Here is a 13,180-nt window from a genome sequence, read left to right as displayed (position 1 = left end):
GTTGGGGACAGTACGAGAGACTGTGGGTGGTGGTGGGGACAGTACGAGAGACTGTGGGTGGTGGGGTGGGGCAGTGCGAGAGATTGGGTGGTGGTGGGGCACTGCGAGAGACTGGGTGGTGGGGGGGGCAGTGCGAGAGATTGGATGGTGGGGGGTCGTGCGAGAGACTGGGTGGTGGGGGGGCAGTGAGAGAGACTGGGTTCTGGGGACAGTGCGAGAGATTGGGTGGTGGGGACAGTGCGTGAGATTGGGTGGTGGGGATAGTGCGAGAGACTGGGTGGTGGTGGGGGCAGTGCGAGAGACTGGATGGTGGGGGGGCAGTGCGAGAGACTGGGTGGTGGGAGGGCAGTGCGAGAGATTGGGTTGTGGGGATAATGCGAGAGATTGGGTGGTGGTGGGGACAGTACGAGAGACTGTGGGTAGTTGAGAGTGGCAGTGCAAGAGACTGGGTGGTGGGAGGGCAGTGCGAGAGACTGCATGGTTGGGGGGCAGTGCGAGAGACTGCGCGGTGGGGACATTGCGAGAGATTGGGTGGTGGGGACAATGCGAGAGATTGGGTGGTGGTGGGGACAGTACGAGAGACTGTGGGTGGTTGTGGGTGGCAGTGCGAGAGATTGGGTGGTGGTGGGGACAATATGAGAGACTGTGGGTGATGGTGGGGACAGTGCGAGAGTCTGGGTGGTGGGGACAGTGTGAGAGATTGGGTAGTGTAGACAGTATGAGAGACTGTGGGTGGTGGTGGGGACAGTGCGAGAGTCTGGGTGGTGGGGACAGTGTGAGAGATTGGATGGTGTGGATAGTGCGAGAGACTGGGTGGTGGGGGCAGTGTGAGAGACTGGATGGTGCTGGGGCAGTGCGAGAGATTGGGTATTGGGGGGGGCAGTGCGAGAGATTGGGTGGTGGACGGGCAGTACGAGAGACTGGGTGGTGGGGACAGTGCGAGAGATTGGCTGGTGGTGGGGACAGTGCGAGAGATTGGCTGGTGGTGGGGACAGTGCAAGAGACTGTGTGGTGGGGTGGGCAGTGCGAGAGATTGGGTGGTGGTGGGGACAGTGCGAGAGATTGGGTGGTGGTGGGGACAGTACGAGAGACTGTGGGTGGTGGGGTGGGGCAGTGCGAGAGATTGGGTGGTGGTGGGGCAGTGCGAGAGACTGGGTGGTGGGGACAGTGCGAGAGATTGTGTTGTGGGGACAGTGCGAGAGATATGGTGTTGGGGACAGTGCGAGAGATTGCGTGGTGGGGACAGTGCGAGAGATTGGTTGGTGGGGACAGTGCGAGAGATTGGTTGGTGGGGACAGTGCGAGAGATTGGGTGATGGGGGTACAGTGCGAGAGATTGGGTGGTGGAGGGGGCAATGCGAGAGACTGGGTGGTTGTGGGGGCAGTGCGAGAGATTGGGTGGTGGGGGGGCAATGTGAGAGACTGGGTGGTGGAGGGGGCAGTGCGAGAGACTTGGTGGTTGTGGTGGCAGTGCAAGAGATTGGGTTGGAGGGGACAGTGCGAGAGATTGGGTGATGGGGGGGCAGTGCGAGAGATTGGGTGGTGGGGGGGCAGTGCGAGAGATTGCGTGGTGGGGGGGCTGTGCGAGAGAGTGGGTGGTGGGGACAGTGCGAGAGATTGGGTGATGGTGGGGCAGTGCGAGAGATTGGGTGGTGGGGGGGCAGTGCGGGAGACTGGGTGGTGGTGACAGTGCGAGAGATTGGGTGGTGGGGACAGTGCGAGAGATTGGGTGGTGGGGACAGTGCGAGAGATTGGGTTGTGGGGACAGTGCGACAGATTGGGTGGTGTGGGGACAGTGCGAGAGATTGGGTGGTGTTGGGGACAGTACGAGAGACTGTGGGTGGTGGTGGGGACAGTACGAGAGACTGTGGGTGGTGGGGTGGGGCAGTGCGAGAGATTGGGTGGTGGTGGGGCACTGCGAGAGACTGGGTGGTGGGGGGGGCAGTGCGAGAGATTGGATGGTGGGGGGTCGTGCGAGAGACTGGGTGGTGGGGGGGCAGTGAGAGAGACTGGGTTCTGGGGACAGTGCGAGAGATTGTGTTGTGGGGACAGTGCGAGAGATATGGTGTTGGGGACAGTGCGAGAGACTGGGTGGTTGGGGGGGGCAGTGCGAGAGATAGGGTGGTGGGGGGACAGTGCGAGAGACTGGGTGGTGGAGGGGGCAGTGCGAGAGACTGGGTGGTTGTGGGGGCAGTGCAAGAGATTGGGTTGGGGGGGCCAGTGCGAAAGATTGAGTGGTGGGGACATTGCGAGAGATTGGGTGGTGGGGACAGTTCGAGAGATTGGGTGATGGAGGGGCAGTGCGAGAGATTGGGTGGTGGGGACAGTGCGAGAGATTGGGTGATGGAGGGGCAGTGCGAGAGATTGGGTGATGGAGGGGCAGTGCGAGAGATTGGGTGGTGGGGGGGGCAGTGCGAGAGACTGGGTGGTGGGGACAGTGCGAGAGATTGGGTGGTGGGGACAGTGCGAGAGATAGGGTTGTGGGGGCAGTGCGACAGATTGGGTGGTGGTGGGGACAGTGCGAGAGATTGGGTGGTGTTGGGGACAGTACGAGAGACTGTGGGTGGTGGTGGGGTCAGTACGATAGACGGTGGGTGGTGGGGTGGGGCATTGCGAGAGACTGGGTGGTGGGGACAGTGCGAGAGATTGGGTGGTGTTGGGGACAGTACGAGAGACTGTGGGTGGTGGTGGGGACAGTACGAGAGACCGTGCGTGGTGGGGTGGGGCAGTCCGAGAGATTGGGTGGTGGGGGGGGCAGTGCGAGAGATTGGGTGGTGGGGGGGCCGAGCGAGAGACTGGGTGGTGGGGCGGCAGTGAGAGAGATTGGCTGGTGGTGGGGACAGTGCGAGAGACTGGATGGTGGGTTCAGTGCAAGAGATTGGGTGGTAGGGACAGTGCGAGAGACTGTGTGGTGGTGGGGGCAGTGCGAGAGATTGGGTGGTGGTGGGGACAGTGCAAGAGATTGGGTGGTGGTGGGACAGTACGAGAGACTGTGGGTGGTGGGGTGGGGCAGTGTGAGAGATTGGGTGGTGGTGGGGCAGTGCGAGAGACTGGGTGGTGGGGACAGTGCGAGAGATTGTGTTGTGTGGACAGTGCGAGAGATATGGTGTTGGGGACAGTGCGAGAGACTGGGTAGTGGGGGGGGCAATGCGAGAGATTGGGTGGTGTGGGCGGCAGTGCGAGAGACTGGGTGGTGGGGACAGTGCGAGAGACTGGGTGGTGGGGGGGGTGCATTGCGAGAGACTGGGTGGTGCGGGGGCAGTGCCAGTGATTGAGTGGTGGGAGGGTGCAATGCAAGAGACTGGGTGGTGGGGGGGCAGTGCGAGAGACTGGGTGGTCTGGGGGCAGTGCGAGAGACTGTGGGTAGGGGGGGCAGTGGGAGACACTGTGGGTGGTGGGCAGTGTGAGAGACTGGGTGGTGGGGGGGGCAGTGCGAGGGACTGGGTGGTGGGAGGGTGGGGTGGGGGGTCAGTGCGAGAGATTGAGTGGTGGGAGGGGGCAGTGCAAGCGACTGGGTGGTGGGGACAGTGCGAGAAATTGGGTGGTGGGGACAGTGCGTGAGATTGGGTGGTGGGGATAGTGCGAGAGACTGGGTGGTGGTGGGGGCAGTGCGAGAGACTGGATGGTGGGGGGGCAGTGCGAGAGACTGGGTGGTGGGAGGCCAGCGCGAGAGACTGGGTGGTGGGAGGGCAGTGCGAGAGACTGGGTGGTGGGGGGGGCAGTGCGAGAACTGCGTGGTGGGGACATTGCGAGAGATTGGGTGGTGGGGACAGTGCGAGAGATTGGGTGGTGGGGGCAGTGCGAGAGATTGGGTGGTGGGGATAATGCGAGAGATTGGGTGGTGGTGGGGACAGTACGAGAGACTGTGGGTAGTTGGGAGTGGCAGCGCAAGAGACTGGGTGGTGGGAGGGCAGTGCGAGAGACTGCATGGTTGGGGGGCAGTGCGAGAGACTGCGCGGTGGGGACATTGCGAGAGATTGGGTGGTGGGGACAATGCGAGAGATTGGGTGGTGGTGGGGACAGTACGAGAGACTGTGGGTGGTTGTGGGTGGCAGTGCGAGAGATTGGGTGGTGGTGGGGACAGTATGAGAGACTGTGGGTGGTGGTGGGGACAGTGCGAGAGTCTGGGTGGTGGGGACAGTGTGAGAGATTGGATGGTGTGGATAGTGCGAGAGACTGGGTGGTGGGGACAGTGTGAGAGACTGGATGGTGCTGGGGCAGTGCGAGAGATTGGGTATTGGGGGGGCAGTGCGAGAGATTGGGTGGTGGACGGGCAGTGCGAGAGACTGGGTGGTGGGGACAGTGCGAGAGATTGGCTGGTGGTGGGGACAGTGCGAGAGATTGGCTGGTGGTGGGGACAGTGCGAGAGATTGGCTGGTGGTGGGGACAGTGCAAGAGACTGTGTGGTGGGCTGGGCAGTGCGAGAGATTGGGTGGTGGTGGGGACACTGCGAGAGATTGGGGACAGTACGAGAGACTGTGGGTGGTGGGGTGGGGCAGTGCGAGAGATTGGGTGGTGGTGGGGCAGTGCGAGAGACTGGGTGGTGGGGACAGTGCGAGAGATTGTGTTGTGGGGACAGTGCGAGAGATATGGTGTTGGGGACAGTGCGAGAGATTGAGTGGTGGGGACAGTGCGAGAGATTGGTTGGTGGGGACAGTGCGAGAGATTGGTTGGTGGGGACAGTGCGAGAGATTGGGTGATGGGGGGGCAGTGCGAGAGATTGGGTGGTGGAGGGGGCAGTGCGAGAGACTGGGTGGTTGTGGGGGCAGTGCGAGAGATTGGGTGGTGGGGGGGCAATGCGAAAGACTGGGTGGTGGAGGGGGCAGTGCGAGAGACTTGGTGGTTGTGGTGGCAGTGCAAGAGATTGGGTTGGGGGGGACAGTGCGAGAGATTGGGTGATGGGGGGGCAGTGCGAGAGATTGGGTGGTGGGGGGCAGTGCGAGAGATTGGGTGGTGGGGGGGCTGTGCGAGAGAGTGGGTGGTGGGGACAGTGCGAGAGATTGGGTGATGGGGGGGCAGTGCGAGAGATTGGGTGGTGGGGGGGCAGTGCGGGAGACTGGGTGGTGGTGACAGTGCGAGAGATTGAGTGGTGGGGACAGTGCGAGAGATTGGGTTGTGGGGACAGTGCGACAGATCGGGTGGTGTGGGGACAGTGCGAGAGATTGGGTGGTGTTGGGGACAGTACGAGAGACTGTGGGTGGTGGTGGGGACAGTACGAGAGACTGTGGGTGGTGGGGTGGGGCAGTGCGAGAGACTGGGTGGTGGGGACAGTGCGAGAGATTGGGTGGTGGTGGGGACAGTACGAGAGACTGTGGGTGGTGGGGTGGGGCAGTGCGAGAGATTGGGTGGTGGTGGGGCACTGCGAGAGACTGGGTGGTGGGGGGGGCAGTGCGAGAGATTGGGTGGTGGGGGGTCGTGCGAGAGACTGGGTGGTGGGGGGGCAGTGAGAGAGACTGGGTTCTGGGGACAGTGCGAGAGATTGTGTTGTGGGGACAGTGCGAGAGATATGATGTTGGGGACAGTGCGAGAGACTGGGTGGTTGGGGGGGGCAGTGCGAGAGATAGGGTGGTGGGGGGGCAGTGCGAGAGACTGGGTGGTGGAGGGGGCAGTGCAAGAGACTGGGTGGTTGTGGGGGCAGTGCAAGAGATTGGGTTGGGGGGGCCAGTGCGAAAGATTGAGTGGTGGGGACAGTGCGAGAGATTGGGTGGTGGGGACAGTGCGAGAGATTGGGTGATGGAGGGGCAGTGCGAGAGACTGGGTGGTGGGGACAGTGCGAGAGATTGGGTGATGGAGGGGCAGTGCGAGAGATTGGGTGATGGAGGGGCAGTGCGAGAGATTGGGTGGTGGGGGGGGCAGTGCGAGAGACTGGGTGGTGGGGACAGTGCGAGAGATTGGGTGGTGGGGACAGTGCGAGAGATTGGGTGGTGGGGGCAGTGCGACAGATTGGGTGGTGGTGGGGACAGTGCGAGAGATTGGGTGGTGTTGGGGACAGTACGAGAGACTGTGGGGGTGGTGGGGACAGTACGATAGACGGTGGGTGGTGGGGTGGGGCAGTGCGAGAGACTGGGTGGTGGGGACAGTGCGAGAGATTGGGTGGTGTTGGGGACAGTACGAGAGACTGTGGGTGGTGGTGGGGACAGTACGAGAGACCGTGCGTGGTGGGGTGGGGCAGTGCGAGAGATTGGGTGGTGGTGGGGCAGTGCGAGAGACTGGGTGGTGTGGGGGGCAGTGCGAGAGATTGGGTGGTGGGGGGGCCGTGCGAGATACTGGGTGGTGGGGCGGCAGTGAGAGAGACTGGGTTTTGGGGATAGTGCGATGGATTGGGTTGTGGGGACAGTGCGAGTGATTGGGTGGTGGGGACAGTGCGAGAGATTGGGTGGTGGTGGGGACATTGCGAGAGACTGGGTGGTGGGGGGGTCAGTGCGAGAGATTGCGTGGTGGGGGAGCAGTGTGAGAGACTGGGTGGTGGGGACAGTGTGAGAGATTGGGGTGTGGGGACTTTGCGAGAGATTGGGTGGTGCGGGGGTGTAGTGCAAGAGACTGGGTGGTGCGGGGGCACTGCGAGAGATTGGGTGGTGGTGGGGACAGTGCGAGAGATTGGGTGATGGAGGGGCAGTGCGAGAGACTGGGTGGTGGGGACAGTGCGAGAGATTGGGTGATGGAGGGGCAGTGCGAGAGATTGGGTGATGGAGGGGCAGTGCGAGAGATTGGGTGGTGGGGGGGGCAGTGCGAGAGACTGGGTGGTGGGGACAGTGCGAGAGATTGGGTGGTGGGGACAGTGCGAGAGATTGGGTGGTGGGGGCAGTGCGACACATTGGGTGGTGGTGGGGACAGTGCGAGAGATTGGGTGGTGTTGGGGACAGTACGAGAGACTGTGGGTGGTGGTGGGGACAGTACGATAGACGGTGGGTGGTGGGGTGGGGCAGTGCGAGAGACTGGGTGGTGGGGACAGTGCGAGAGATTGGGTGGTGTTGGGGACAGTACGAGAGACTGTGGGTGGTGGTGGGGACAGTACGAGAGACCGTGCGTGGTGGGGTGGGGCAGTGCGAGAGATTGGGTGGTGGTGGAGCAGTGCGAGAGACTGGGTGGTGGGGGGGGCAGTGCGAGAGATTGGTTGGTGGGGGGGCCGTGCGAGAGACTGGGTGGTGGGGCGGCAGTGAGAGAGACTGGGTTTTGGGGACAGTGCGATGGATTGGGTTGTGGGGACAGTGCGAGTGATTGGGTGGTGGGGACAGTGCGAGAGATTGGGTGGTGGTGGGGACATTGCGAGAGACTGGGTGGTGGGGGGGTCAGTGCGAGAGATTGCGTGGTGGGGGAGCAGTGTGAGAGACTGGGTGGTGGGGACAGTGTGAGAGATTGGGGTGTGGGGACTTTGCGAGAGATTGGGTGGTGCGGGGGTTTAGTGCAAGAGACTGGGTGGTGCGGGGGCACTGCGAGAGATTGGGTGGTGGTGGGGACAGTGCGAGAGATTGGGTGATGGAGGGGCAGTGCGAGAGACTGGGTGGTGGGGACAGTGCGAGAGATTGGGTGATGGAGGGGCAGTGCGAGAGATTGGGTGATGGAGGGGCAGTGCGAGAGATTGGGTGGTGGGGGGGGCAGTGCGAGAGACTGGGTGGTGGGGACAGTGCGAGAGATTGGGTGGTGGGGACAGTGCGAGAGATTGGGTGGTGGGGGCAGTGCGACACATTGGGTGGTGGTGGGGACAGTGCGAGAGATTGGGTGGTGTTGGGGACAGTACGAGAGACTGTGGGTGGTGGTGGGGACAGTACGATAGACGGTGGGTGGTGGGGTGGGGCAGTGCGAGAGACTGGGTGGTGGGGACAGTGCGAGAGATTGGGTGGTGTTGGGGACAGTACGAGAGACTGTGGGTGGTGGTGGGGACAGTACGAGAGACCGTGCGTGGTGGGGTGGGGCAGTGCGAGAGATTGGGTGGTGGTGGGGCAGTGCGAGAGACTGGGTGGTGGGGGGGGCAGTGCGAGAGATTGGGTGGTGGGGGGGCCGTGCGAGATACTGGGTGGTGGGGCGGCAGTGAGAGAGACTGGGTTTTGCGGACAGTGCGATGGATTGGGTTGTGGGGACAGTGCGAGTGATTGGGTGGTGGGGACAGTGCGAGAGATTGGGTGGTGGTGGGGACATTGCGAGAGACTGGGTGGTGGGGGGGTCAGTGCGAGAGATTGCGTGGTGGGGGAGCAGTGTGAGAGACTGGGTGGTGGGGACAGTGTGAGAGATTGGGGTGTGGGGACTTTGCGAGAGATTGGGTGGTGCGGGGGTGTAGTGCAAGAGACTGGGTGGTGCGGGGGCACTGCGAGAGATTGGGTGGTGGTGGGTCAGGGCGAGAGACTGGGTGGTGGGGGGGCAGTATGAGAGACTGAGTGGTGGGGTGCAGTGCAAGAGATTGGGTGGTGGGGTGCAGTGCAAGAGATTGGGTGGTGGGGGCAATGCGAGAGATTGGCTGGTGGGGGGGGAGTGCGAGAGACTGGGTGGTGGGGACAGTGCGAGAGATTGTTATGTGGGGACAGTGCGAGAGATATGGTGTTGGGGACAGTGCGAGAGATTGAGTGGTGGGGACAGTGCGAGAGATTGGTTGGTGGGGACAGTGCGAGAGATTGGTTGGTGGGGACAGTGCGAGAGATTGGGTGATGGGGGGGCAGTGCGAGAGATTGGGTGGTGGAGGGGGCAGTGCGAGAGACTGGGTGGTTGTGGGGGCAGTGCGAGAGATTGGGTGGTGGGGGGGCAATGCGAGAGACTGGGTGGTGGAGGGGGCAGTGCGAGAGACTGGGTGGTTGTGGTGGCAGTGCAAGAGATTGGGTTGGGGGGGACAGTGCGAGAGATTGGGTGATGGGGGGGCAGTGCGAGAGATTGGGTGGTGGGTGGCAGTGCGAGAGATTGGGTGGTGGGGGGGCTGTGCGAGAGAGTGGGTGGTGGGGACAGTGCGAGAGATTGGGTGATGGGGGGGCAGTGCGAGAGATTGGGTGGTGGGGGGGCAGTGCGGGAGACTGGGTGGTGGTGACAGTGCGAGAGATTGGGTGGTGGGGACAGTGCGAGAGATTGAGTGGTGGGGACAGTGCGAGAGATTGGGTTGTGGGGACAGTGCGACAGATCGGGTGGTGTGGGGACAGTGCGAGAGATTGGGTGGTGTTGGGGACAGTACGAGAGACTGTGGGTGGTGGTGGGGACAGTACGAGAGACTGTGGGTGGTGGGGTGGGGCAGTGCGAGAGACTGGGTGGTGGGGACAGTGCGAGAGATTGGGTGGTGGTGGGGACAGTACGAGAGACTGTGGGTGGTGAGGTGGGGCAGTGCGAGAGATTGGGTGGTGGTGGGGCACTGCGAGAGACTGGGTGGTGGGGGGGGCAGTGCGAGAGATTGGGTGGTGGGGGGGCAGTGAGAGAGACTGGGTGGTGGGGGGGCAGTGAGAGAGACTGGGTTCTGGGGACAGTGCGAGAGATTGTGTTGTCGGGACAGTGCGAGAGATATGGTGTTGGGGACAGTGCGAGAGACTGGGTGGTTGGGGGGGGCAGTGCGAGAGATAGGGTGGTGGGGGGGCAGTGCGAGAGACTGGGTGGTGGAGGGGGCAGTGCGAGAGACTGGGTGGTTGTGGGGGCAGTGCAAGAGATTGGGTTGGGGGGGCCAGTGCGAAAGATTGAGTGGTGGGGACAGTGCGAGAGATTGGGTGGTGGGGACAGTGCGAGAGATTGGGTGATGGAGGGGCAGTGCGAGAGATTGTGTGGTGGGGACAGTGCGAGAGATTGGGTGATGGAGGGGCAGTGCGAGAGATTGGGTGATGGAGGGGCAGTACGAGAGATTGGGTGGTGGGGGGGGCAGTGCGAGAGACTGGGTGGTGGGGACAGTGCGAGAGATTGGGTGGTGGGGACAGTGCGAGAGATTGGGTGGTGGGGGCAGTGCGACAGATTGGGTGGTGGTGGGGACAGTGCGAGAGATTGGGTGGTGTTGGGGACAGTACGAGAGACTGTGGGTGGTGGTGGGGACAGTACGATAGACGGTGGGTGGTGGGGTGGGGCAGTGCGAGAGACTGGGTGGTGGGGACAGTGCAAGAGATTGGGTGGTGTTGGGGACAGTACGAGAGACTGTGGGTGGTGGTGGGGACAGTACGAGAGACCGTGCGTGGTGGGGTGGGGCAGTGCGAGAGATTGGGTGGTGGTGGGGCAGTGCGAGAGACTGGGTGGTGGGGGGGGCAGTGCGAGAGATTGGGTGGTGGGGGGGCCGTGCGAGATACTGGGTGGTGGGGCGGCAGTGAGAGAGACTGGGTTTTGGGGACAGTGCGATGGATTGGGTTGTGGGGACAGTGCGAGTGATTGGGTGGTGGGGACAGTGCGAGAGATTGGGTGGTGGTGGGGACATTGCGAGAGACTGGGTGGTGGGGGGGTCAGTGCGAGAGATTGCGTGGTGGGGGAGCGGTGTGAGAGACTGGGTGGTGGGGACAGTGTGAGAGATTGGGGTGTGGGGACTTTGCGAGAGATTGGGTGGTGCGGGGGTGTAGTGCAAGAGACTGGATGGTGCGGGGGCACTGCGAGAGATTGGGTGGTGGTGGGGACAGGGCGAGAGACTGGGTGGTGGGGGTCAGTATGAGAGACTGAGTGGTGGGGTGCAGTGCAAGAGATTGGGTGGTGGGGTGCAGTGCAAGAGATTGGGTGGTGGGGGCAATGCGAGAGATTGGCTGGTGGTGGGGGAGTGCGAGAGACTGGGTGGTGGGGACAGTGCGAGAGATTGTGTTGTGGGGACAGTGCGAGAGATATGGTGTTGGGGACAGTGCGAGAGATTGAGTGGTGGGGACAGTGCGAGAGATTGGTTGGTGGGGACAGTGCGAGAGATTGGTTGGTGGGGACAGTGCGAGAGATTGGGTGATGGGGGGGCAGTGCGAGAGATTGGGTGGTGGAGGGGGCAGTGCGAGAGACTGGGTGGTTGTGGGGGCAGTGCGAGAGATTGGGTGGTGGGGGGGCAATGCGAGAGACTGGGTGGTGGAGGGGGCAGTGCGAGAGACTGGGTGGTTGTGGTGGCAGTGCAAGAGATTGGGTTGGGGGGGACAGTGCGAGAGATTGGGTGATGGGGGGGCAGTGCGAGAGATTGGGTGGTGGGGGGCAGTGCGAGAGATTGGGTGGTGGGGGGGCTGTGCGAGAGAGTGGGTGGTGGGGACAGTGCGAGAGATTGGGTGATGGGGGGGCAGTGCGAGAGATTGGGTGGTGGGGGGGCAGTGCGGGAGACTGGGTGGTGGTGACAGTGCGAGAGATTGGGTGGTGGGGACAGTGCGAGAGATTGAGTGGTGGGGACAGTGCGAGAGATTGGGGTGTGGGGACAGTGCGACAGATCGGGTGGTGTGGGGACAGTGCGAGAGATTGGGTGGTGTTGGGGACAGTACGAGAGACTGTGGGTGGTGGTGGGGACAGTACGAGAGACTGTGGGTGGTGGGGTGGGGCAGTGCGAGAGACTGGGTGGTGGGGACAGTGCGAGAGATTGGGTGGTGGTGGGGACAGTACGAGAGACTGTGGGTGGTGGGGTGGGTCAGTGCGAGAGATTGGGTGGTGGTGGGGCACTGCGAGAGACTGGGTGGTGGGGGGGGCAGTGCGAGAGATTGGGTGGTGGGGGGTCGTGCGAGAGACTGGGTGGTGGGGGGGCAGTGAGAGAGACTGGGTTCTGGGGACAGTGCGAGAGATTGTGTTGTGGGGACAGTGCGAGAGATATGGTGTTGGGGACAGTGCGAGAGACTAGGTGGTTGGGGGGGGCAGTGCGAGAGATAGGGTGGTGGGGGGGGCAGTGCGAGAGACTGGGTGGTGGAGGGGGCAGTGCGAGAGACTGGGTGGTTGTGGGGGCAGTGCAAGAGATTGGGTTGGGGGGCCAGTGCGAAAGATTGAGTGGTGGGGACAGTGCGAGAGATTGGGTGGTGGGGACAGTGCGAGAGATTGGGTGATGGAGGGGCAGTGCGAGAGATTGGGTGGTGGGGACAGTGCGAGAGATTGGGTGATGGAGGGGCAGTGCGAGAGATTGGGTGATGGAGGGGCAGTGCGAGAGATTGGGTGGTGGGGGGGGCAGTGCGAGAGACTGGGTGGTGGGGACAGTGCGAGAGATTGAGTGGTGGGGACAGTGCGAGAGATTGGGTGGTGGGGGCAGTGCGACAGATTGGGTGGTGGTGGGGACAGTGCGAGAGATTGGGTGGTGTTGGGGACAGTACGAGAGACTGTGGGTGGTGGTGGGGACAGTACGATAGACGGTGGGTGGTGGGGTGGGGCAGTGCGAGAGACTGGGTGGTGGGGACAGTGCGAGAGATTGGGTGGTGTTGGGGACAGTACGAGAGACTGTGGGTGGTGGTGGGGACAGTACGAGAGACCGTGCGTGGTGGGGTGGGGCAGTGCGAGAGATTGGGTGGTGGTGGGGCAGTGCGAGAGACTGGGTGGTGGGGGGGGCAGTGCGAGAGATTGGGTGGTGGGGGGGCCGTGCGAGATACTGGGTGGTGGGGCGGCAGTGAGAGAGACTGGGTTTTGGGGACAGTGCGAGAGATTGCGTGGTGGGGGAGCAGTGTGAGAGACTGGGTGGTGGGGACAGTGTGAGAGATTGGGGTGTGGGGACTTTGCGAGAGATTGGGTGGTGCGGGGGTGTAGTGCCAGAGACTGGGTGGTGCGGGGGCACTGCGAGAGATTGGGTGGTGGTGGGGACAGGGCGAGAGACTGGGTGGTGGGGGGGCAGTATGAGAGACTGATTGGTGGGGTGCAGTGCAAGAGATTGGGTGGTGGGGTGCAGTGCAAGAGATTGGGTGGTGGGGGCAATGCGAGAGATTGGCTGGTGGGGGGGGAGTGCGAGGGACTGGTGCGGGGGGCAGTGCAAGATACTGGGTGGTGGGGGGGGCAGTGCAAAAGATTGGGTTGGGGGGGTAGTGCAAGAGACTGGGTGGTGGAGGGGGCAGTGCGAGAGACTGGGTGTTTGGGGGTGCAGCGCAAGAGATTGGGTTGGGGGGGACAGTGCGAGAGATTGAGTGGTGGGGACAGTGCGAGAGATTGGGTGGTGGTGGTGGGGACAGTGCGAGAGATTGGGTGGTGTTGGGGACAGTGCGAGAGACTGGGTGGTGGGGGGGTGCATTGCGAGAGACTGGGGGGTGCGGGGGCAGTGCGAGAGACTGGGTGGTGGGTGGGGTGCATTGCGAGAGACTGGGTGGTGCTGGAGCTGTGCCAGT

General features: G+C 62.9%; 1 protein-coding gene across 1 annotated transcript in view; it reads left to right on the top strand.

Moving 5' to 3' along the window:
- The window catches only part of gucy1b1 (guanylate cyclase 1 soluble subunit beta 1), a 364,679-nt gene that overhangs the window by 216,264 nt on the left and 135,235 nt on the right, over positions 1-13,180 (top strand). The gene's annotated exons all lie outside the window — the stretch shown is intronic.

The sequence above is a fragment of the Carcharodon carcharias genome, chromosome 1 (assembly GCF_017639515.1).
Source record: "Carcharodon carcharias isolate sCarCar2 chromosome 1, sCarCar2.pri, whole genome shotgun sequence".
In the NCBI taxonomy this organism is placed as follows: domain Eukaryota; kingdom Metazoa; phylum Chordata; class Chondrichthyes; order Lamniformes; family Lamnidae; genus Carcharodon; species Carcharodon carcharias.
Note: the sequence above shows the minus strand (reverse complement) of the source record. Positions and strands in the feature narration are given on the sequence as shown.